This window comes from Chelonia mydas, chromosome 4 (assembly GCF_015237465.2).
Source record: "Chelonia mydas isolate rCheMyd1 chromosome 4, rCheMyd1.pri.v2, whole genome shotgun sequence".
NCBI lineage: Eukaryota > Metazoa > Chordata > Testudines > Cheloniidae > Chelonia > Chelonia mydas.
Genome location: NC_057852.1, coordinates 62159325 through 62186661, shown reverse-complemented (window position 1 = coordinate 62186661; position 27337 = coordinate 62159325). Strand labels below are relative to the sequence as shown.

General features: G+C 39.3%; 1 long non-coding RNA gene across 1 annotated transcript; it reads right to left on the bottom strand.

Annotated features, from left to right (window-relative positions):
- Nucleotides 1-11603: 11603 nt before the first annotated feature.
- Nucleotides 11604-24351, bottom strand: LOC122465679. The gene is made up of 3 exons (XR_006290674.1): nucleotides 24325-24351; nucleotides 14905-15020; nucleotides 11604-11890 (listed from the first exon to the last, which is right to left on the bottom strand). It is a non-coding gene; the product is annotated as an uncharacterized LOC122465679 (long non-coding RNA).
- Between the last annotated feature and the right edge of the window lie 2986 nt (nucleotides 24352-27337).

Below are 27337 nucleotides of genomic sequence, written 5' to 3'. Positions count from 1 at the left end.
CCAATAGCATGAGAGCCTAGGGCCTTTAAATTAAGGTATGGCCCGTCAGTGGCCCATCTAGCAATAGAACAGCAGAGTGATTGCATAACTCTGAAGCCTGTTCATGACCCTTTTGGACTGAGAACCCCTGACCAATCAACCTGGGAATTAAGTAATATGCAAACTAAATAGACAATCTTTGGATGTAGGGAGAGGCACAAAAAGGGCATGCTTCCAAGGGTTTATTATATTGTTTGGAGTTGGTTTTACTGTGGTTAGTTTTGGTTTGGGAGTGAGAAGCAGCTCCTGGCCATATTTTTAGCATAAGTGCCAAGTACTTTTTTGGTAAATATTTATTACATAGCTAAGTAAATAGATAAATATTAATGTAAAGAGAACTATAGAAATGCCTGATTCAAAAATAAATGGAGGGCATTCAATCTCTCTCCTGTAGTTATGTGTTAGAGTTGGTTTAAAAAAAATCTCTTTGGAAAATTTTGAATTTTCAGTTACTACAAAACAAAAATGGAAAAAAAAGGAGGGTTGATTGAAAACTGAAATTTTCAGCTAGGAAATGCTGGCATAGTCCCTCAAGCAGTTGTTGTTCAGGTGCCTTGTGGTCCCATTTTCTCTATGGATCAGGCTACATCTTCTATGATCCACCACAGTCTCTCCTCTTACTGACCCTTTGCAGTGCATGTTGGGAGTCTCTGGCCTCAGTGTAACATGGGAGATTGTCCATTGAAAAAAGTTTTGATTGAAAATCTTTAAACAGCCCTAATGAGTGCATTTAAAACACTTCATCTATTTGTGATTTACTTCATGACAATAATCATTTTAATGATCTAGAACAAAATCTGTTAATCTTTATAGGTCTGACCCTGCAGATCCTAAACTGAATGTGGAAAAAAATCAATAATACTATGAACTAAAAAATGAATAAAATGCTGTAAGGTTACCCCTCTGTTAGTAGGCAAAATGGGTAACCAAAACCCCAGTTTTCTCTAAACCAACACAAATTTTCCACCTGTCTCAAATGATGTCTGTGGCACCCAGGACCAGTTTAGATGAGTTGCTGTACCTAGAGTCATATAGTCAAGTGGCCAAGGTAAAAGCATCTTCAAGTGTCCTGAGTATGTTTCCTAGGGAGAGAATAATTCTGCAGCCCTTACTAATTCTGAGTAGTACTTACTAACATGAGGAGGCCAACTCACTTCAGAATTGCACCCAGAGTTTGATAGTTCACGACCTGGACATTGAGCTTAGCCTTATGCCCAAGAAAGAAGGGCTTCTGGCATAAGAAACTCTCTGAACCCTTCAGGATGGCTGGCCTAGATGAAAAATTATATGAAAGAAACATATCAGGACGAGGTGATGCCCATATTGAAGAACACTGACTCACTATCACCAGGGCTGAGGTGGAATAATTCTGCCTTCAAGATCTAGTCCCCTTCCATGTGTGAAAGATGTAGGGGGAATAATTGTTTGGAAGCTGTAGAGATGGCATCTCTGATCATAGGGCATCCCATTATATACAATGCTGTGGAAGGAATGAAGTAATCACATAGTTAAACCAATTTTACACCTCATTAAAATCAGGGGGTATCACTGATATTGTCTTTAATATTAACAGCCCAGTGTAAAATATATTATGAATCTGATACTTCTGGGTGTTAAGTCTATGTAATAATCATTCATAAATAAACTTTTGGTGTAAAAGTTTTTGTTAAGTCAATGATTGGAAAAAATATCTTTTTATAATTCATAAGCACTGACTAGAGCTCTGTGTTAACTGAAAACCCAGGCACTGGCTGTAGCCCTGAAAAAACATCCTAACCCAAACAAATCAGAATTAATGCTTGGAATAGAAAAGTGTGTGAGCTCTGCTGCAGCCGGGTCCTGTTATATGAGTTTAAGAGTGTACATTACCAACAGATTAAACTAAATTATCAAATGCAAGAGGCTGTCTCTTTACAAAAAAAAATGAAAAAAGAAAACCCACACAATCAGATTATTGTGAAACAAAGCAAGGAAACTGATGTTTCACCCTTAGATTGTACTGTTTGCTTAGGTGTAACAGAACATGTGTAGCTAACATCACACATTGATGGGAGACTCTTTCAGCTCTTAAAAAGAAAAGGAGTACTTGTGGCACCTTAGAAACTAACCAATTTATTTGAGCATAAGCTTTCGTGAGCTACTGCTCACTTCGTTGGATGCTCTTATAAACTCAATGTAATGCTCAGGAATAGTGCCAGATTGACAGTACTTAGTAACGGAACCCTTATGTTTATTATCCACAGAACAGGAACAGTAGTGGCAGTCCGGTCTTCTGCATACTGCTCTGCCAATGTGCCTCAGATCTTTTTCAGAGCAACAGCTGCTGGGAACATAAGTTTATTTTTAGCATATTCTTGGCCTCTCCACTGCAAATGCCAGCAATAGTGCCACATTATAGTGATGGATCACCAGTCTTAGGGTACGTCTGTATTATGGGCTAGGCATGTGATTTCCCCTACCCATCTATATTCATGCTCGCTCTCATCACACTAGCATGAGTATGAATAGCAGCATAGCTGGGATAGCATGGGCACTGGCAGCGGAGGGAGGGATGAGCTGTGCCGAGTACATACCCTCCAGGATATGAGTTAGGATGAGTATGTGTACACGAGTAGGGTAATCATACCCCTAGCTCGAAGTGTAGACATAGCTCAAAAGGAAATGGACTGTGACCATGAACGGAACTGACATAGGCCAGTCAAACAGTTGTCATGCTTTGGATCACACCCACTAGGAACAATGGGTCAACTTCCAGCTGGTAAACTAATGAAAACAAAGCAATGTCATTTGGTAGGGAAAGATGTATGTGTAGAGGGAGAGGGGAAACATTTTTCTTAATTATTCTTATGAGAACAAAATGAAGAGTTTCCAAATGATGTTTTAAGGGCCTTATTTTCAGCTGCTCTTACTTGGGCCTCCATTTTTGCAGATATAACTTTATCTCCCCCATTATTTCCATATGGATATGGAAATTCTTGTGGTTGTAATAAAGTAATTGGTAAGTAGCTGTAATAAGGTAAATGGCTAAAGGATTTAATGTCCACAAACTGTGGGCACAAAAAGGAAGGCCAAGTTTTGAACATGACCCTATATGTAGATGATTATTATTATTGTGGTAGGAATATGATCACCAAAAACAACTATTTATATAAAGCAATAATTTGCAGTTGGACAGCTTTCATCCAAGAATATCAAAGACCATTATAAATGACATTTAAGCATCCTCTAACAAGCTTATGAAGAAACTACTAGCATACTCCTTTGTCCCTTTGGTCTAATCACGCATGTAAAGTAAGTGTATTTCTCAACTGGGGCCCGACCTATCTAAACCAGATTCATGAACTAACATTTCACTAAATCACTTCATCATTTAAATCTATTTTAGATTCTGTGCTATCTGTATGACTAAAACCACATTTTTGATCAAAAGATGTAGAAATTAGGTATTTAGCAAGAGATCCTTATGGCCATGGGTAATCTGCACTGCGCTGTTCCAGAAGCCTGTTGGGCCACTTAAGGTTTATGGTGCAACAGCTGTTTAAACAACGACATCAAGTGCCCAGGAGGCTTTAGCTTGAGCTGTTTAAATAAAAAAATTAATTCAAAAGAAACTGGTCATTCTTGAAGCATGTCAAGTAGAGGAAGAAGTTAGAAGGATTTCCACTTTGAAGACCAATTCCACAAGAAAAGTGGCCAGGCATGATGCCATATCCCTACCTGGTTGTCACTGCTAGTTTTTAATTCTGTGCCAGTTTAAAACAGGGAATGTAAAATTCCAGGTCAACAGTGTTGCAAACTCTTGGAATTTTATCACCAGTTTCACGCTAGTTGGTGTTTTCTTAAAGCACCAATTTGCTAGAATCAGGTTATTGCCAGAGAATCTCAGATAAGTCCATTTCTAGTCCTCCTGGCTGCAAAACTTCCAAATGCTCTAAACACCAGAAGGAATATAAAAAGATCCCAACATTTATTATATTTTAAATCTCACAATTTTTAAGCCAATCCATGATTTTGGGGGCCTGACTTTTGATTCTTGAGCTCTCAAAGTTGGCGTCATTTGATTCATCACTATCCCATTCCAAGGTTTTACTCAAAAGACAGACAGATGGCATCATGGATGCAGTCACAGAAGAGAAGACACTGCATACAGTCACAGCTTGTACTTTGTAAGGGAAATTCCAGACTGCTAATTTGTTTACAGCACAAGACTAGAATTTTAAAAGGAGGGCATGCCCAAATCTCCTCTGCCTGCAGAGCTCAAGGATTATTGGGAAATATAGTTCCAAAGCCCTCAGGGTGTTGTGCTGGACTAGGGTAGGACAAGCCTGGAGAAGCCCTTCACCCCACATTGCCTAGAAGAATAGACAAGTGATCCATTGCTTATTTTGGTGTTTGATTTTGGAAAGACTTAGCATCTTCACCCTTTTAAAAAAAAAGTCAGTTCAAAAAATTGAAAAAGTTCATTTTTGGACAACTCAAAAGAAAAATATTTTTCATTGAGCCAACCAGCCAAAAAAATCAGTTATTCACACAGTTCTGCTCAAGAGTGCCTGTATGCACAGTGCTTTGCTAAACCATGTGATCCTCATTCAGGTAAATTTCTCAGTGAAATCCAGACTCCATTTTTGGTAGTTAAGGACAGCAGAATTGGGCCCATTTTTGTTGAACCAAGTTTAGTCAGATGTGTTGAAGGTACCTATCCCCACTGGGGGGCGGAGGGGATCTTTTTAAAAAATAAGGAGGTATCTGATCACAAAAATAGCTTTAAGGAATTTCTTAAAAACAAACAAAACAATGTTTGTTTGGAGTTGATTTACTATCAATCCAATGGAAATGAACACCTCTCTCCAAACAAGTTCACCTTTCAGTGGAAAACAAGAATAAGCAATTTAAATCAGAGGGGCAGTTTCCCCCCAAAAAAGTAATAAGCACCAGAAGGAAAGTTTATTCTTGTCCATAATATCCCAGTAGCAAAATTAGGCTAGTGATTATTATTGGACGACCTTGAAACAAAGATGCATCCAGCCATGCATGTAATTATTGCTGATAGATTGTGTCATAGATTGTGCCATGTCTTGTCTGGAACCTGAGAAACAATTCATATCCCACTATGATTGGGGTGCTATGACTTCTGCAGTCTGATTGCATTTGGATTATTTCCAGCAAGAAGCACATCAATCTTCCCAATGCTGGTAGATCAGATGCTTCACCAGCACTGATTTATTAAGGGCAAACTAGTCAACTAGTCAACAAACCTTTTTTTTCCTTTCCTGCTGCATGTTGACTGCTGCACAGTGTTTTCTTAAAGTGCTTAATACAGGATCTGATAGGCTTTTCTATTATGTTACACCTGTGTTATGCTAATGTCACTCCAATGAGGTCAATGGAATCACATCAGGGTAAAACCAGCATAATGCAGAGAGTAGTATCAGGCCCTGTACATGTTACAGGTAAGAAAGTAGACAATTAAAAAGTATGCAGAAGCTCACATCAAGTACTTAACTATCAAAGTCATAAGATACTCATTATCAATGATGCAAACTGTTCCCAGAAAAAGGGAGGTCAGCTTTTGAAATCTAGTCTATAATACGTCATACTTTTTTCAGTTCTAAAAGCTCACAATTTCTATTGATCAATGTTCATAGCCTTTCAAACCCTCAAGGTAATGCTAATTCAGTTCATTTGTGTCTTAGGGAAATATTTATAGTTTAAATTAAAAAGAAGATATCAAAATTTGAAGGACCAAATTCAGAGGAGAACCTAAAGGAATCCAAATGTGTGAGTTAATTACACTCTCTATCTACACTAACTTACACTTCCTTTGACTCCCATCCACTTATCCCTGTGTATATCACTTCTTCATTTGGTCCTCTGAATACTAAAAGAGGACATTGCTGTATCACAATAGGGCACATGTACTTGATCTTACACACTCATAGTGGTTGCTTTTTCTGCTACATAACTCTTACTTCCCCCAATTTACAACAGTGTTAAATCGAGAGGTGATGGGTAATGGGTTTTGATTATTATGTTGGTAAGTGGACAGTGTCCAAGTCTGATACTAATTGGCTTAATTTACATGATGAGGGAATATGAAGATGTAAATGACACCAACTTAGACTCTTCTCCGAATTTGGACCAAAAGGTATGCAATGTATTACTTTTTTTTTGAGCTAGTGAAGTCACCTTCACTTCTTACAGAGAAATACGAATGACTTTTAATGAAGGTATGTCTTTTAATTGTTACTGAACTGAATTCCAATCTAAAAAACCCCCCACAATCGGCTAAATTCTGCTCTCAGTTACAACAGTTTAAATCCAAAATACTCCAGTGTAAATGTGGAATATCTCCCTAACATCAGTGGTTTAAAGAGAATTGTTTGAGAGTAGAAATTGACCCCATAGACTATACTGTCCTTTCTCTGACACAAAAATACTGTCCTAATACAACAAAGAATAACCACTGAACATCTGAAATATGCCATCCACCCACCTCAGTGCCTGGGGAAATTGAGAGCCAACCCCAAATTACTGGTTATGTGGTAGGAGCCTTGAAACCCCCAAAACTGGAACCAAATCCTAGTAGGGGTGATGAGTGGGTAACTCCCCTCTGATGTTCAAGTTTAATAAAAGTTGCAACCTGATGCTTAAAATCCATCCATATGTCTGTTCTCATTTCAATGCTATGTCCGCATCAGAGATTAACACCTTAAAAATCCTTATCTCAAGGAATATGGCTAGTGCATTCATGTAAGAAACGAACCCCTGGCTCTGCCACGGAATGACCTTGGGCAAGTCACTTCATTGTTCTATGCCTCTATTTTCCATTCCACATTTTGTCTGTCTTGTAAATACAGATTGTAAGCTCTTCAGGATGTGGATCATCTCTTACTACATATTATATATGTATATATATTTGTATACAAACACACACACACCCACCCACACACTTATATATGGTGCTTAGCCCAGCTGAACCCTGTTTCCAGCTACGAAGGTGAGATTTGAAGAATATAATATATAATAAAGGTAGCAGCTACAGCTAGATTATTAATATTTTGTGTAACAGAGAAGATGCCAATATTACTGGTGTACATAAGGAACTGATTAGACTGCACTTGAAAAAAAGAATAACCAATAGTGGTCACCATCCCTAAAAAAATAAAATTACTCTTGAAATGATTTAGTACAAGATATAGGATAATTAGACTGAGGAAAAAGGTCAATCTCACATTGGAACACAGGGACGATTTACAGTAATTAGTTATTTAAAAGTTATGCTGATGCCATTTTTGGTCAAGCATATGATAAAAGGGCACAGATTCTTCTGTGACAAATCTGGAGGTTCAGATTATGAAGAAACAGTGCTCACTGGTTTTTTCTGTTATTTTAAAACAAGTGTGTTGCAGTATCTTGCTGCTATTCCTCTGAAGTTTATTCAAATAGTAGCATTTGAACGTTGTCCCACAAGGATACTAATGGAAATGAAGCTTGTTTCTCATGATGAGGGTGTCCCAGGGAGCAAAATTAAAATAATAAAATTAAACAATTGATCCAGTAAAAATATCTTTACAATTTCAAAGCAGGACACTAAAGTAATGTTTTCTCTAGATTGGAAATTAAGAATTAAATATAGTGAATACTCAGGCAATGAAGTCAAACTGAGAAGAACAGCTATATAATCTCATAGAGGGTGGTTTCTGGAGCAGAGTGAAACAGCAGCATGGTAAATTGATAAAAATTAGGAAAGAAACATTTATCTGTCCTAGAGCAAGATTGGAATTAAAAATGAAAGAAAGAAATGGTGTGCATAGGAACAATTGTACCACATGGATATGCTATACTGCATAACTTATATTGAAAAATGGCAGTCTCTCAGGAATCCTATGAAGGTCATAATTCATTATCAAAAACTAAAAACAGATGGTAGGGCTCTAACCCAAGTGAGATGGTATCCATGGCTTCACAAATTTTACTGGTGAACTTTCATGAATAGGGTTCGGACATTCAGCAAAATTCAGAAGAAAGCTTTTACTCTAAGTGCACAAGATTGATTAAAAGCAGACATGACTGGTAAGAAGCAAAACATTTTCTTTATCATTGTACAATACTGTAGCAAACAAAATATTAGCCAAGTGAGAAGAAAGCCAGCAGAGCTGTATGCTGCAGCAACATACATATTCTTTCATCATGTTCTACAAGTAACTTCCATTGACTGAACTGATGGGGAGAGGTGGCATGGTATTTTTGGTAGAAAGCACTGAAGGCTCGGAACATCGTTTCCTTTTGCATTCTTGCCCAAGTTTAAGACTGGCAACTTTTAGAATATGATGTTAAACAGTCTGGCTGTGTAGCTAGCAGGGAATTTATTGTCAGTGGACATCAGGTGCTAAGTGTGATGGGTTTGGTCACAGAGACCTCCTTGGGACTGTCACCTGATGTGCTGAAACTACCTCTGAGACCATTTTCTTTGTCATCTTGGGACTCCAGAACCCTGTCTTGTTGAGCCAGAAATGCTAGCCTGCTGCAAGACAGACCCAGGGTCTGAACCATGCCCCCAAAGCCGCAGACTTAACTGAAAACAGCTCAGCAAGTACTCCTGTCTCCAGCACCCAGACACCCAGCTCCCAATGGGATCCAAACCCCAAATAAATCCTTTTTACTCTGTACAAAGCTTATACAGGGTAAACTCATAAATTGTCCACCCTCTCGAACACTGATAGAGAGATATTCACAGCTGTTTACTCCCCCAGATATTAATCACTTACTCTGGGTTTACTAATAAACAAAAGTGATTTTATTGAGAATAAAAAGTAGGATTTAAGTGGTTTCAAGTAATAACAGACAGAACAAAGTAAGTTACCAAGAAAAATAAAACAAAACACGCAAGTCTAAAGCCTAATATATTTAAGAAACTGAATACAGGTAAATCTCACCCTCAGAGATGTTCCAATAAGCTTCTTTCACAGACTAGACTCCTTCTTAGTCTGGGCCCAATCCTTTCCCCGGTACAGTTCTTGTTAGTTCCAGCTCAGATGGTAACTAGGGGATTTCTCATGACTGCAGCCCCCGTTGTTCTGTTCCACCCCTTTTATAGCTTTGGCACAAGGTGGGAACCTTTTGTCTCTCTGGATCCCCACCCCTCCTTCTAAATGGAAAAGCACCAGGTTTAAGATGGTTCCAGTTCAGGTGACATGATCACATGTCACTGTAAGCCTTCTTCATTACCTAGTAGCTGGAAGACAGGTACATAGGAAGGCTTGCAGGTAAACAAACCCATTCACAGTTCATTTTTTCTGAAGCACCCTTAATGGCTTTCACTTAACATGTTTACATCAGTAACACAAGTTTATATGACAGGTTTCAGAGTAGCAGCCGTGTTAGTCTGTATCCACAAAAAGAAAAGGAGTACTCGTGGCACCTTAGAGATTAACAAATTTATTTGAGCATAAGCTTTTGTGAGCTATAGCTCACTTCATCAGATGCATGTAGTGGAAATACAGTGGGGAGATTTTATATACATAGAGAACATGAAACAATGGGTGTTACCATACACACTGTAATGAGAGTGATCAGGTGAGGTGAGCCATTACCAGCAGGAGAGGAAAAAATAACAAAAACACCTTTTATAGTGATAATCAAGGTGGGCCATTTCCAGCAGTTGACCAGAACGTGTGAGGAACAGTGGGAGGGAGGGCGGGGGAATAAACATGGGGAAATAGTTTTACTTTGTGTAATGACACATCAACTCCCAGTCTTTATTCAAGCCTAATTTAATGGTGTCCAGTTTGCAGATTAATTCCAGTTCTGCTGTTTCTCGTTGGAGTCTGTTTTTGAACTTTTTTTTGTTGAATAATTGCAACTTTTAGGGCTGTAATTGAGTGTCCAGGGAGACTGAAGTGTTCTCCAACTGGTTTTTGAATGTTATAATTCTTGACATCTGATTTATGTCCATTTATTCTTTTGCGTAGAGACTGTCCGGTTTGGCCAATGTACATGGCAGAGGGGCATTGCTGGCACATGATGGCATATATCACATTGGTAGATGTGCAGGTGAATGAGCCTCTGATAGTGTGATGTGATTAGGCCCTATGATGGTGTCCCCCGAATAGATATGTGGACACAGTTGGCAACGGGCAAGCAAATTCCAGTTACATCATATTCACACTTATAAACATATTTCCATAAAACATACGGAATGCAATGTCACAGTGAGGATGAAAAAAGGAGAGCAATTTGATGTGGTGACAATATTGTTTGGGCATTGGTTCTATATATTTCTCTTTTTTATGTGTGTCCAGATAATATTTATGTGCCCATCATGTACTAAGTACCATATCATTACCACATAAATAGCTACATGATCACAACTTTCCTTGTAAATTATTTGGGCCTGATTCTGTTGTCACTTGCATGGGTGAAAATCAAAACTAACCATTATAGTCACTGGAGTAAAAGAGAGGAGAATTAGAGCACAAGTTCCAGGGTCCTGATTTTCAGAGATACTGAGTACCCACAACTTTAGTTAGAATCAGTGGGAGATATGGGTTCTTAACATCTCTGAAAATAAAGCCAATAGGGTTTAATTTTGCATGTGAAATTACCCAGCATATGTTTTAAATCAGTTAAGGTCCTAAATAATTAAAGAGCAGTTAGTTTGTGTATTATAGAATATTTTAAACACCATCTTTAATTAAAAATATTTTAGGGAAAAACAATAGCAAGGTAGTCTATGTTTCGGGTTTATTCACACTTACATTTAATCCCCACCTGCCCCATGCAACAGAGCCTTCTATCACATTATTTTAATACCCATAGCAACAAATTAAGAATAATTGACAGCATGAAGTGATCCAACTAAATTATTCTTTCATAAACGTATGGCAAATCTAGAGGAAATAATATATAAGCAAATACTCATTTTTATGATGCTTTTGATGTTATTACTCAAGACTTGACGTATACCACAACTCGGTCACTCATTACTGTCTAGAAAAGAATGCTAGTATTTTCCATTATGCCAGCTAAATGAATGTGCTGAAGTATATATCTGTAGGCTGCAAAGGGTTAAAGGAACACAAACTTTTTTCTGATGGCAGGTGGTCACGAAGCAGCCCTTTTTCACTACCTACAGGAAAATGTGTCTGCAGGTATTATGCTAACCCCACTATGTTTGCCATAGCAACAAAAGCACCTCAGGAGTCTCATGTTACATAGAAGTGCTGGGAACAAAGGAATGCATAGAAAAAGCATTTAATAAAAAGTCTTTTCTTTTGGTTCTCATCACCAGATTTACTGTAAAAGTAACCGTGTTTTATGTAAAATTGTCAGGGCTCAGGTAAAAGCACCTGGTGACCAGCATGCTCACAGTTTTATTAGAAACACTCTACCAATTTTTAATCCAAAAAATGGTAACAATTTTTCAGCCTAATTCAGACACTGGAATCCTTCCCCTCAAAAATAAATATATAAAGTGAACTGGTATTACTGTATCAGTTTTGTACTAGATTCATACAGAGTCTTTCAAAGAAAACAAAATTATGGGATATCCATAAAGACATAGGTATAATACATCAACCACTTTATTCTTAGGGATACAAATATCTTAAGCTTCCCAGCCTCTAACTAATGTCACGTGTACTGTAATAAAACAAAATAATTCTCCAAGAAATGTTGGATTTTTTTTTTCAAGTGCTCACGCACCCTTCACTCAAAACTACATATGGTTTCTGCAGGAGTCTTCCTTCAGCGATGGCAGTTGAATCAGTGAAACAGCAGCATTCCAAGACTGGACACAGCATGCTCAGGTGTTAGAAAGGAGTTGGAAAGGCCTCTGCTCCTCACTAGAATACTAGAGATTGAGAAATGAACAAGGTTGGACCTCGCTGGGGTTGTGACAACCCCCCTCACAATGCCAACAACCCACAGGCTCTAGGGTGAACAGATAGCAAGTGTGAAAAATCTGGACAGGGGGTGGGGAGTAATAGGCACCTATATTTAAAAAAAGCCCCCATTATTGGGATTGTCTCTATAAAATCGGGACATCTGGTCACCCTAACAGGCTCCCACTGCCTCCCAACACCCTCGCTAGAAGTTTATTTCCACTGAAGAAGCGGGTTGAGTTTAATTGTGGGTGCATTAACTAACCACCTGTGGACGTGTTGCAACACCTTTTATTTTGATTGAGCCAGTCAATAGGAAGCCTTGGGTATGTTAGGAAAAATGGGTGGATAGGTCAAGATTAGTTAACACACTGCAACCTAACTTCAACCCATTTTTCCTAGTGTAAGCATGCCCCTAGGATCCCGACCGGCCCACCAGTCTTCTCACAGTGTGGCAGGCTCTTCCACCGCCTCAAAAAAATCTCTTTTCTCTCCTCTCAGCAACCCTCTTTCAGAAGCTTCACTGGTTTTAGAATTTGCACGTGGATTTACTTTTAAACAGAGTTGCCCAGGCATAAGTGAAGGCAAAAATTTGTCCTTTAATTGCTCCATCAGCTGAACTTTATTTTAGTTCTTTATAAAGATATATGTTGAAAAAATACTCTATAATAAAAGGCTTGAGACAATGGAGAGTTCCCACTGTTAACTGGTTCCTAGTGAGCCTAGTCATCAGTGTTTTTCTACACTAGTATAACAGGAGCACACCAGCACTACCTGTTCCATCAGAACACAGTACTTTCTCAGAACTCACTTTGTCATTTCACCCCTGTCCCTGTCAACATTCAACCAGGCCTAAAGCCATGTCAGCAATAATCACCCCGGCAACCGTCATACAGGAAGGGTTGGGGTGGGGGGGGAGCATGAAAACTGAAATAATTAAATTTTATTTCTCAGTGATGTCAAATGTTTCCACAGTCCCACTGCTGCATTAGTCATCTATTTCCCTAGGCTACAGGTCTATAAAAGATCAGTCTCAAATAATCTAAGACAAAATGAAACAGGAGAAGTCACAAAAGAGAAACTCAATGGATACAGCCACTACCTCTAGGCTTGCTTCTGACAGTATATTACCTCCTTTGTTACTGGTGCTCTTGCCAGTGTCTCCAGGGCACTGAGTGACAAACAAATGCCTCCTTGAAGAATAGCCTGCCACCAGGAATATTTTTTTTTTAAACCTGTTATCATCCAGCAATAGACTTCTGATACAGTACTGTTTCCACTAACAGAGTGTGTTGTGGTAAGCAAGCACTTCTAAAAAAGGTATTCAAAACTTTTGAATAAAATAATGCATTTCAGTTCTCTGCATTTTCCCAGAGTCATTACCATAACCACAACCACTAAAATCCTGCCTGCCAGGCAGCTTCATTTGATTTTCTTTTCTTCTGTTAGAAATATATGCAGCTCCACTTCTTCATAAATTCTCCATAAGTAACTCTTGTTATGCCTCAGTACAGTTCATGAGCCCATGTGTTTTATAGCACAGATTTTTGTCAGATGGGTCTACATTAAAACACTCTTAAGTAAATTAGAGTAAAGCTATTATCATAAATCCAATTTCTGTCAACCTTTATTTAGTACCAACTTTAAAAAATATTATTGTTTTTCACTAGATTGAGTGACATGATGCAATCTTGCCAAAGACAAAAAACTAATTCTGCATGTCCTAACATAATTAAAACCCAACAGTTTAAACAGGAATTGGATAGACAAGCAAATAATTTGGTTGTGGGCACAGTAAAAACCTCAATAAAATAGGATATCTAATGCTTAATCAAGAGTCTCCTAGCTATGAATGGACCATTTTCATATCTTGGAGATCTTGTGAGGAAATCCTACAGAATATGCTGGCTGATGGGTAAACATTAAAAGGAAAAATTGATTCCTGTTTTTTTTTCTTTTTTTAAGAATTATTTTAATAAGTTACATCCAGAACATGAGTTCTTAGCTCTGTGTATTTATAGTGTGCAAGAGACACCGTAAAATGAGTATTGACTTTTTAATTGGAATTTTTAAAAATGGGTTACATACATTTTCTGTAGACTTTCCCTTCTTTGCACTAGTATATCAAACGTTTATTCTGTTTGTGAGCTTTCAAGCTTACACAGAGCTCTTCTTCCAGTCTGGGAAATGCACTCAGTGTCACAGCTAAATACAAGGTGGAACAGGATTGTTTAACACAAGGAGATAATATATATTTCAAGGGACCATTCAAGGTGAAGTGGCCCATTAACCTTTCTCCACTCACAGGGGGGGAAAGGAAAAAAAACTGGGGGAAGTGTTAAGTGGGTCATAGATTTATTGGACCAACAGAAGTTGGTCCAGTAAGAGAGATTACCTCACCCACCTAGTCTCCCTAATATCCTAGGTCCAACATGGTTACAACAACACTGCATACAGATATTTATTCTGGAATATTAATTCAGACTTCAGTAGAGAATTGATGTCAGCTTGTTATTATTATCAAATTATTTTCCAGTGGGAATTTAATGGACTATCACAAAAGTTTCCATGACAACAGCATATAACAAGGTGCTCAGTTAATGCCAGAGTTGTTGTAATAAGATAAGCTGTTGGCATTTACATGAGAGCAATTTAATCAAATTTATCTATCAACATTTTGTCCATTTCATTATTTTCTTTACACTTATAAAATGTCTGAAATGGCTGAGAAATGCTAATAAGCCCATCTGACTGATGTGATTTAAACTCCACAGTTCATAAATCTGAGGGATTCTTTCCTTATGGAATTTCTTGACTGGAAGAAGTGGAGTGATGCCTTTGTGAAGATGTGTTATCCAGCTATATAATTCAGCCAGCTCCTCTCAGAAAACATGAGAATTAGCATGCTCTTCATCAGATAGTCAAATCCTGCTGGGTCTGTGACCTCACTGCTATTAACCTGTTAGAAGCTTATTCATCTCACCTTGCTCCTTTGTGCCATGGTTTTCTGATTGCTTTGGCTGAGTGCATCAGAAAGGCTGCTGCTGACATCATCACCAGGCACTCTGGTCTGATCCATACTGAAACCGTCAGATGAAACTGGTACAGAGAAACAGTAGTTGGCTTATAAAATAAGGGTTGAAGCTGGCTGATTATTTTGCATCTGAAAGCTTTATGAAAAGCTCAGAGAAAACCAGAGATCAAAAGTGGGGTTCTTCAGCAAGGAGTGTGGGGGAAAAGATGGGATACATTTGCTTAAAGTTACTTTTTATTTACTTTGTAGATAGATCAATCTTGTGAACGTTGATGCCTTCAGAGCCCTGGCAGTTCAAGTCTTCTGTTTACACATAGAAAATATATAGTACATCACGGGGCACGTCAATGCAGGTTTCCCAAAACTATCCCACCAATGTGCCTCATCTCTGACTCAGAATGTGAGAGGTACTTTGAAGGTTAAGTCTCAATGTGTATTCAATCCTTGGCCTCTGCTGAGACAGTGTGCCCATGTTCATTTTAAGTCAGTTTGAGATGGGCTGACAAGATGGCTCATGAAACACTGTTTTGAACCCAAACTACCGCCACTCAGCCCCAGCCAACACCTCGTCCTGAAGGAATTATTTTATTTTTCAGAAAAGATCACCCATATCCAGAATGACTTCAGAAGCCACTAAGAGTGACAAGGCACAGTAGGACCTAAACACTACACTCACCTCCCAAGCCTCAATGCACAATGTAGGAATCACAGAAACATCAATGCCAATAAAGGCCATCTGACCCCTGCTCTTTCTGTACAGTAGAAAATTAGAGCACAGCTGGGACTCCTAGTAACAGAAACATTTCAACATCTCTTTTGGTGAGGGGAATTAGGCATCCACCCTAGGTAGTCTGACCAGTACCAAACAGTCCAACAAATTCCAAATGAACCATCACTCAACAGGAGAGACCATGTAAACTACTTCCATATGTCTAACTCATCTTTCCTGAGCAAGCTAATCGAGAAGCTAGTGCCAAGAAGACTAAAGTATCACCAAGTATTAGGGGGTAGCTGTGTTAGTCTGTATCCACAAAACCAACAAGGAGTCTGGTGGCACCTAACAGATTTATTTGGGCATAAGCTTTCGTGGGTAAAACACCACTTCTTCAGATGCATGGAGTGAAAATTACAGATTCAGGCATTATATAATGACACATGAAGGGAAGAGAGTTATCTCACAAGTGGAGAACCAGTGTTGACAGGGCCAATTCGATCAGGGTGGATGTAGTCCACTCCCAATAATGGATGAGGAGATGTCAATTCCAGGAGAGGCAAAGCTGCTTTTATAACGAGCCAGCCACTCCCAGTCCCTATTCAAGCCCAAATTAATGGTGTTAAATGTGCAAATGAATTGTAGTTCTGCTGTTTCTCTTTGAAGTCTCACCAGTCATCTCAGATCCCTGTCAGTCAGGCTTCAAGCTCAGGCAGGGTACAAGAGACAGTATTAGTTACTCTGGTAGACAACATTCGTTTGTCAACCAACAAGGGGAAGTTTGAGTGCAGGAAGTCTGAGTGACAGAACTGGACCTTGATGATTGAACTTAACCCCTCAAAACAGAAGAATGATCACAGGCCTCAGTAAGTTCTTCACACACACAGAAATGCAAAAACATATAAACGAATAAAGCTACTTCTTCTACAGAAGGAAGGAAGGAGAGAGTATTTCTATTTTAACAGTATTTGAGACACTCAAATATTACGTTGGGGACCAGATACCTCAGATACTAAAATGATAAGTATAGTATTAGAATCTATATAGAACAGAATATGAAATTGTTAAATGAAAGAGGAAAAATTTGCTGTTCCAATTTTGACCTTGATTTATTTTAAAATTATTAACAACTATAATTTGAATTACATTCTTGCTGGTACAGTATCTTCAGGACTGATATCACAACAGCTAATACTGACTAGGTAAAAATCTATGTTTTCACTCTGGCAAAGTATTTCCAGGCAGAGACTGAGGTTTCATGGGCGACATAAAAGAATTCATTTAATGTACTGTGCATACTGGTAATGAAGGTGATTTATAGATAAAATTTAAAATACTCAAACATGACTAAATGAATCCTGGCCCATCTCTAAAATACATTAGCGTAGTAACTTGGCTCTGTATGAATGTTTTCATATGTGAGAAGAGTGAAAAGAAAAGTCAATCATGTTGGTTTTAATTGTTCTATTAATTAAATCATATAGGCTGACATTCACTCCTCTTGCTCAAAGTGTGAATTCAAATCATACACACATTCCAATACACAACACCAGGATCTCTGAAGTACAACCCTTCTATAACTCCAACTACAGGCCATAGATGGGCATAGCAATAACTGCTTGTCTGCAGCTAAGTATGAAAGCTTTGAATTATTCTGATAACTTGGTCCATCCTCAGTCAGTCTTCAAATCTCTCCTATGCAGCTGCCTTTCTAAGGCCAGCACAGAGGTCCCTGTCACAGTATAGGGGCTGGGTGTGCAGAGCCCTCTGCATTCATGCTGATCCCACAATACAGTCCCACTGCAGAACTTAAGGGCTTTAGAGGATCTTACATAGGCCATCTACACCTCTGGTGAATTTCTTCCTCAGTTTATTCATCTGGGAGCACAATGAAATTTTTTGTATATGGAAGAGTGCACCTGATAGAGATATGCCTTGCCAGCTCCCAGTTGGACATTCCCTGGGAGCAAGAACTTTTTGCAGTGTATAGTATAGAAGCAGGCATGTTTTAAAGTAACAGGATTGAATACTTTTATACTCAGAAGCAATGCACATTTTAAAAAAAGACAAAAAAAAAAAAAAAAACCCCAAAGGGTGAGACATTCCAGACTCTCACAACCCCACTTATGATGTATCCACAAGTGCACAGTAGTATTACAATTAAGAATCTGAGCTAAAATAAGCAATAAGATGACTAGCATGTAATTAATAATATATGCAAGTTTTTTTATTGTCATTCAGTGATGTTTACTTAAAAGTATTCTTATTTAATTGAACTTCCCCAGACCCTGACTTTGTTCATCCATGAGCTCTATGTATTTCTTCAAGCTGAAATCACCTCACATCATTATTGTATATTTACTGATAAGAAGGGTCTCATTCCAGCAATAAAGCCATGTGGAATGTATTACCCAAAGGTCTATTAAGCACATAAGCATCAGCATTTATTTACAGCATTGAAAGAAAGGAATCCTTAAAAGGTTATTTAAGCTATGGCACACAGACTAAAATATATCCAGTGTCCTATTGATCTGACAACCAGCCATAACTGTCTAGAATAGTTCTAAGTAGCACACTGGTACAGACTCAAAATATCTCCTGGAAAAATGTTACCAATTAAAAAACCCACAACAAAAATAGTTCTGCTTTTGAAAGCCGTTATGCATATGTTTGTATAATCCTGTTGGATACCTGTTGTAACTGAAAGGTATGCGTCTTCCTCACACTATGAAAGGTAATATTGGCATGAATAAAAAAAAAAAAAAAATCAGTGTCTAAGCTCCTCCACCCATGTGACACATTGCCTGCTTTCATTGAACTTTTCATCTTGAAGGGGGGGAGGGGGGGGAGTAGCTTGCCATTTCTCATTACCAACACAACGCATACATTTATTCAAGATCAGAAATAGAACTCTGGGGAATGAAGAAATGTTTTCATTCCCTCCGCTCCACTGAAAATATAATAGCTCCACCTTGAGGCATAAGTAGGTGAACACCAGTCAAATGGTATAAGCCAGAGTAGAACTGAAGATGTATTTCAAGATGCTGTCAAGCACAATAGCAACCTCAATTAATAAAAGTGAGCTTCTTCCACTTCCCTTTCTGCCTCTTTCCTGAGCACAAAAAAGTGTTGGTGTATTCAGGCAGGATTCACCATGAATCTGTACGGACTGTATAGTGAGAAGAGAAAAATCATCTTAAAGGGTATTGCCAAAGATTTTACAATTCAGATTTGGAATAAGTTGACAACAGTCCTACCTGTGAGACTTTACATTTGAGTCTCTCTTTTGTTATATATTCATGCACTTAAATCATCTATTCCCATGAGTATTCCTGCTAATACACTCTTTCATTGTTTTAGTATTCACTTTCAAAGAATATGGCAATGTCAGCAGAGCTGAAACATCCTTATTTCATTTGACTCAGTATTTACAAAAACATTGAGAGATTTGCTTAACACTAATTTATAAGCCACTAATTTTATCTTTTCATAATGATCGCATATGCAATGTTTAAGTTCAAGTCTTTTCTGCATAACAAGATTCTGGGATTGTCACTGGAGGCGTCACTCTGAAGCCTAGAATGTCTGTTGAGTTAGTGTGATGCAACAGAAACTTCTACAAGCATGGCTGATAGCTCTTTTTATTCAAAGTATCACCAGGTTTAATCATCACTGGAATCTGTGGTCTGTTCCCACACATATTGGTAAACAGAGGCACACGATTTTATGAATTTACACCCATCTGACAAAAGAGGTTTCTAGTTAATTTATTATGGGTCAGAACCTCAGTGGTATAAACTGGCTTTGCTCTATTAACCTCCTGTGGCAAAATATGTCACCATGAAAATAATGGCTGCATTAATATCATAAAGACATATAGGGCCAAAATGAAGATTGTACAATCAACCTTTACGATGGGCTTGGTTACACCTGAAAAGCTACAGTGGTGCAGTGGCACTGCTGTAACGCCTCAGTGCAGACATTACCTAGGCCAATGGGAGCGGTTCTCCCATCAGAGTAGGTAATCCGTCTCCTGAAGAGGCAGTAGGTAGGTCAACAGAAGAATTCTTCCATGGACCTAGTACTGGCTATACAGGGGGGTTAGGTTGGCTCAACTACGCTGTCCAGGGGTGTGGATTTTTCACTCCTGAGCAATGAAATTAAGCCTGATTAATTTTCTAGTGTAGACCAGTGTCATTTACTAACTTTTGAGTGTCTGACTTTATAATCTTAACTTTTTTTAACACTAGGTTTTATTGCATGTAAAAAAGTACAGAGGTACAAACTGAACAATTGTAATAGCAAGACTTTTCATAGAAAGAACTTTTTAAACTGACCACTATGGGAAATTTACAGACAGCAAATTTGAAATATGTAAACAAACATTGGTCCTTGAAACCAGTTTTTAAGAAGCATGCTCACATATTAGATAACAGACACATGTGTCCATTCATCATTTACCAGGATTATTATTATTTGTGTACAAAAGCACCAATCAGGACTGTGCTGGGCACTGTACAAATCCATATTAAAATACATTTCATGTCCTGAAGTGATTATAACCTAAAATCTTGATCCTGCAGTGAGCCCCTTGCAGGCAGATGGAATCCTGCATTCGGTTGACTTCACTGGGGTGCTACATAGCTACAGACGTCCACAAGACTGCATGGAAGGGACTCCTGTCTGACAGCGTGTGACCAGGGATAGCTGCTTCTGAGCCTCGTGCTTCCCCCGGAGAAGCTGCCTACGCATGCTGCTGCTTTTCATCACGATGGTTCCTGATAGAGACCTGCAGCTCTGTGGATATTTGCTGTATATCCATGGATATAAATTTTGTATCCATGTAGAGCTCTAGTTGTGAACCTGTCTAGGAAGTTTTGAACGGAGGGGGTGGAGAGATTTTGCCAAGTATTGTTGTCAGGTGGGAGGGGGCAGAGGCAGAACACAAAGGATCAGAGAGAAACACAGACAGTCTGAAGGACCAACTGAAAGCATGACGTCCCACCTTGGGAAGAGGTTTCTGGGCCAGGGTGCAGGCTGAAAAGAGTGTTCTTGGTGCTGTGAGCAGAAGAAGCTGTGTCCTGCTAGTTGATTCCTTCTGCATTCAGACACTGAGAATTTTGTACATTCATTGTGAATAAACAAGACTGCATCACAAATTTCTCTTCCTAACTTGAACCTCCCCGGGGCCCCAAACTTTGATGAGATATTAGGGTCAAAAGGGGCAACAGTAATGATCTCAGTATTCCCTACTGACTACCTGCTTCCTAATGGTCAGTACTGAGTAGTTGCAATGAATTCCTAGTGAATGACAGTGAAAGAATTTTGTATGGAAATTTTTCAGCAAATAGTGAAACCGGTTTTGTTCAATATCTTCATAAATGATCTGGAGGATGGCGTGGATTGCACCCTCAGCAAGTTTGCAGATGACACTAAACTGGGAGGAGAGGTAGATACGCTGGAGGGTAGGGATAGGATACAGAGGGCCCTAGACAAATTAGAGGATTGGGCCAAAAGAAATCTGATGAGGTTCAACAAGGACAAGTGCAGAGTCCTGCACTTAGGACAGAAGAATCCCATGCACCGCTACAGACTAGGGACTGAATGGCTCGGCAGCAGTTCTTCAGAAAAGGACCTAGGGGTTACAGTGGATGAGAAGCTGGATATGAGTCAACAGTGTGCCCTTGTTGCCAAGAAGGCCAATGGCATTTTGGGATGTATAAGTAGGGGCATTGCCAGCAGATCGAGGGACGTGATCGTTCCCCTCTATTCGACATTGGTGAGGCCTCATCTGGAGCACTATGTCCAGTTTTGGGATCCACACTACAAGAAGGATGTGGAAAAATTGGAAAGAGTCCAGCGGAGGGCAGCAAAAATGATTAGGGGACTGGAACACATGACTTATGAGGAGAGACTGAGGGAACTGGGATTGTTTATTCTGCGGAAGAGAAGAATGAGGGAGTATTTGATAGCTGCTTTCAACTACCTGAAAGGGGGTTCCAAAGAGGATGAATCTAGACTGTTCTCAGTGGTAGCTGATGACAGAACAAGGAGTAATGGTCTCAAGTTGCAGTGGGGGAGGTTTAGGTTGGATATTAGGAAAAACTTTTTCACTAGGAGGGTGGTGAAACACTGGAATGCGTTACCTAGGGAGGTGGTAGAATCTCCTTCCTTAGATATTTTTAAGGTCAGGCTTGACAAAGCCCTGGCTGGGATGATTTAGTTGGGGATTGGTCCTGCTTTGAGCAGGGGGTTGGACTAGATGACCTCCTGAGGTCCCTTCCAACCCTGATATTCTATGATTCTATGAAACATTTAAAGAAAATTATAAAGTTGCTCATAGACTATTTGCAAGCAGAAAACAGATTTAATATTTTTTCAGCTTTATTTTAAAATTGTATTTTATAGATGTACCTTGAATACATAGTCTGTCCAAATGATGCCTATTAGATCAATTAGATTGATTAGTTTAGACAGACAAAAGCAACAACATTTTGGCCAGGTTAGAGAGCTGCAAGTTGAGTCAGTATACCACAGAGGATGTGTCTATACAGCCCATGGAAGCAAGCCTCACAGCTTTCAAAATACCTGTGTAGATAGTTCTTTGAAGTTGCAGCTCAGGCTGGACCCCACCCCTTTCCCTAGACTTCAGAGAAGATATCTGCAGTTGGCTATGTGGTAGACTACCAAGGAATGGATCAGGGGCTAGGCAGTAGGGAAGAAGTGAAAGACAAATGTTTGAGATGTTATATATGAAGAATCAACAGGGTTTAATATCGGACTAGATATTGGGTACAGGAGGGAGGTGGCACTGAGGTATCAGGCCTGAGAAATGAGGAGGTTGATGGAGTTACTAACATGCTGGAAAATTGAGAGAAGAAAAGTATGGAGTTTGTATTGGCAGTGGAACATCCTGGAAGAGAGACTAGAAATACAGTTGCAGATTAGAGACCAAGACAGCAGGGGAGAAAATCTTGGGTCCATTTAAATCAATGGAATTTTTGCCATGGACTCTAAAGGAGCCCAGATTTCATCCTTGGGGTGTGTCTATATAGATAGAGAGAGAGAGAGGTGTTGTATAGGTATATATGCACACCCTAGTTTCTCCCCCTACTTAGTCTCATATGTGTTACCCTTTCTTTCTATGAACATTGTATTAGTGGTTTCAGAGTGGTAGCCATGTAAGTCTGTATCAGCAAAAAGAACAAGGAGTACTTGTGGGACCTTCGAGACTAACAAATTTATTTGAGCATAAGCTTCCATGGGCTAAAACCCACTTCATTGGATGCATGCAGTGGAAAATACAGTAGGAAAATATATATATATACACACACACACACACACACACACAAACACAGAGAACATGAAAAAATGGTTGTTGCCATACACGCTATAACTCCTTGTTCTTTTTATTGTATTACTGTTAATTTATAGAAAGGAATAATCTAAATCCACTGCTCATTGAAGTCAATGGGGGACTTTCTACTGACTTCAGTGGTCATTGGGCAAAGACCCTTGATGCATGGACAGGAGTATAAATAAAACTTCCAAAGATGTGGTATCATACTAGCTTTCATATTTAAATACCAATGGCTCTTAGTGTTTAATGATTTTTCACTACTTATGATTCATACACAAAATGTACTTCTAGTCCCCCAAACTGTGGCTTCTTTCAAAGCTTACAGGCAGGCCTATTAACTTTAACTAAATTTCTAATTTTATTAAAGGAAATGCAGTGTTATGATAGATGTAGAAATGCAGAGCTTCAACTTAAAAAATAAGTATTTAACCTGATTTCAAAACTCAGACAGCATCTATAATTTGCAATGCAATCCCTTTTATGGTTTATTAAAATAAGCGTTAGTGAAACATTTTAATTCTATACAGCTGAACAGTCATATAAATTTATGAGTGCAACAGATGTTTCTACTGGCTCATTTAGGCTGCTTATCTTTACATTCCCCTCAGCTGATGAGGTGCCCTTCTATATTACAAGGAATTCCTTTTACATCACAATGGTACAGCTGGTTCAAAACACCACCTGCACTCAAATGCCTGGGTTGTATGTAGCTACACTGTACAGAATTTAAAGTTGCTTTCTGAAACCGGTGATGGAGTTTCACATTAGAGTGGGTGAAATTTACCATGTGAAAAGGGCTAGTGCAGAAGGCTTGTGTACCACTTACATTCTACTTAAGACCTATTTTGAGGGTGTAAATGGCACTTCAGCTTTGCGATAGCCATTTGTGTTGGGAGAAGTTTCACTCTCAGGTTTTTTCCCCTCCCTTCAGTTAATGTAGTTAGGGCTTCCCCGACCCCTTTTTTTTAAAAAAAAAATAGAGGCATATCACTAGAGTACCTACTTGTAAGTACAGGGAGGGAGGGAATCACACTCTTGAAATTCAAAATGAATTTCAGAGCAGTGCTAAGACTTCAGTCACTATCTCCTAGCCATACCTGTTCAATAAAAAGCTTAAAAAGCTTACAAAATACTAAAACATTATTATTAGTAGAATAATAGCACCTACAAACCCTAGTTAAGGACAACAACCCCATTGTGCCAGTACATGAGACTCATAATTTACTCTAAAAATAGATTTTAAGGGCTAAATTTTAAATCAGCAAAGCTTCATTGATATCAATGACCTGCAACTCACCTGGTGATGTGAGGTAATGAGTCATCTCTGAACTAGGGCCTGATTAAGCCACATGTGGTGATAAGTCATTTCTTTGCTAGGCTCTAGTCAATCCACAAGCCAGAAGCTGGTCTGGTGACTCTCACAGCAAGCATATAAGCCACACCAGTGAAACAGCAGCTCAGTCTGCCCCGTGTCACTTCATGATTTAGAATTCTCTTGCCTGGTAGTGGTGACAGATTCCACAGGGCTCCTCTTGCTCCAGCCCTGGTCTGACTTCAGCCTTGTTCCCAGGCCTGCTCTAGCAATGCCTTTGCTCCAACCCTACTCTTACTTTGTTCTGAACTTACTCTTGACTCATGATTCCAGCTCCAACCTTGGGCTCCAGTTCCTGTCCTGGCTGCCACTACTCACACCACTAGGCCTGACCCTCCATATCTTGGTTTCTGACAGATATTTCAGTACAACTGCTAATTTTAGGCAAACATATTTCCATATATGAAGTGTTCAAACTACTTGAGCTGTTTTGATTCAACACATAGGTCCAGGTTTCCATTCCCTGACACGATGAGCTTGACATCATCGGCTCAATGTCTAGTTGGCAGCTGGTATCAAGAGGAGTGCCACAGGGTCCTGGGCCAGTTTTGTTCAACTTCTTTATTAATGATCTGGATGATGGGATGAATTGCCCCCTCAGCAAGTCTGCAGATGACACTAAGATGGGGGGAGAGGTAGATATGCTGGAGGGTAGGGATAGGGTCCAGAGTGACCTAGACAAATTGGAGGATTGGACCAAAAGAAATCTGATGAGGTTCAACAAGGACAAGTGTGGAGACCTGCACTTAGGAAGGAAGAATCCCATGCACCACTACGGACTGGGGACTGACTGGCTAAGCAGCAGTTCTGCAGAAAAGGACCTGGGGATTACAGTGGACAAGAAGCTGGATATGAGTCAGCAGTGTGCCCTTGTTGCCAAGAAGGCCAACGGCATAGTGGGCTGTATTAGTAGGAGCATTGCCAGCAGATCGAGGGAAGTGATTATTCCCCTCTAATCGGCACTGGTGAGGCCACACCTGGAATAGTGTCCAGTTTTGGTCCCCCCCACTATAGAAGGGATGTGGACAAATTGGCGAGAGTCCAGCGGAGGGCAAAGAAAATGATTAGGGGGCTGGGGCACATGACTTATGCGGAGAGGCTGAGGGAACTGGGCTTATTTAGTCTGCAGAAGAGAAGAGTGAGGGGGAATTTGATAGCAGCATTCAACTACCTGAAGGGAGGTTCCAAAGAGGATGGAGCTAGGCTGTTCTCAGTAGTGGCAGATGACAGAACAAGAAGCAATGGTCTCAAGTTGCAGTGCGGGAGGTCTAGGTTGGATATTAGCAAACACTACTTCACTAAGAGGGTAGTGAAGCACTGGAATATCTTACCTAGGGAGATGGTGGAATCTCCATCCTTAGAGGTTTTTAAGGCCCGGCTTGACAAAGCCCTGGCTGGAATGATTTATTTGGGGATTGGTCCTGCTTTGAGCAGGGGATTGGACTAGATGACCTCCTGAGGTCTCTTCCAACCCTAATATTCTATGATTCTATGACATTGTAAATGAGAATATTCACACAAGAAAATAGACAAATTTTGAAATTTGCTTTTCAACAAATATTCTCCAATATTTACTTAAAGTGTAATATTCTGGCAATCTTTCCTGCCAGTGAGCTTGTTTTCTGGGACACTCACAAAAAGCAAACGGAGAAGAGGCACAAATACAGGTAAAGTGGACACATTTAATGTTGGGAACAAATATTTACAAGTAATTTTTCAGCACCTGTCCCATTCTAGTCTTGAGTGAAGTTTCAAATATGAGAAGTTGTGTTGTGGTTTCTAATACACAATAGTCCTAGGATGATCCTATCAAACACTTTGAATTCTGACAGGAGACAGAATTTGAGCACAGATTTACCGAAGTTGACAGCTTGTGCACTAACCCACTGATATGGCAAGTTCTTGGCACTGTTTTACTTACACATTACTATCTTCTATGACTAGATAATAGCAGTCTCTTCAGAGAAGGAGTTGTGAATGTCTGCAGAAAATTTTCATTTCAAAATACAGAACTCAAATTCTCAAAGATTATGCTACATTCCTGCCATCATCTCTGGACAGTACAATTTAACTTTCAAAGTCTAAACAAATATCCCACTGAGCAAAGTGTGTGAAAATTGGGCCTCCAACCCAGTTTGTAGGGCACTGCCTGAGAGTTCGAGGTGGCTCTTGTTAGTGAGTGACTCATGTCCACTGTGATTTCTTATTAAGACTTTATATTATTCTTTCCTTACTGTTCCCTTTACAGTAAAAATCATCCAGACTGAAAGTCCATTATTGCTCTTTCCCTATGAAAAAAACATAAAATAGTGCACGTCTTTTACCAGATGGGAGAATGCAAGAAGAATTAAGCTATCAGAGCTGCAATATAAACAATTACTGCAACTAGGAGATAAGCAGGTTTAACTCTTGAGACATATTTTTCATAACTGTTAAGTCTCCAAATTTAAGGCTCAACTGCGAGTTCTTCAGCCCAGTATCTTTTTGTTGTAAGCCCACAGGTAAACTTTTAAAGTGGCTAATGGGAGCAGTGAGGAGTTAGCCATGCGACTCCAATGGAAGTTTCACAGTAAAATCAACAGGAAGGGCTTGGAAAATGTACCCCTAACATTAACCATTTGATTCTCCCTACTCTCTTTTGTTCCTTTTTGGTTCCAGGTACGTAGCTGAATTGCCCACCTCACTCCAAAGAAAACTACATACTCTGGTTCCAGTTCTGCAATGTACTGAATCAGGTGCCTAACTTTCGCCTCCTATGAACAGCCCCATTGAAAAGAAATTCAAGTCAGTGGAGTATCATATTTCAGGAAACATTGGCAGTCAGCTACATCCCATTTTTGTTATTACAGCAACACTAAAGAATGTAATCAGATTTGTGGGTCCAATTTGTGCTAGGACTGTACAAACCATGTGAAAATTTCCTGCCCCAAAGAGTTTA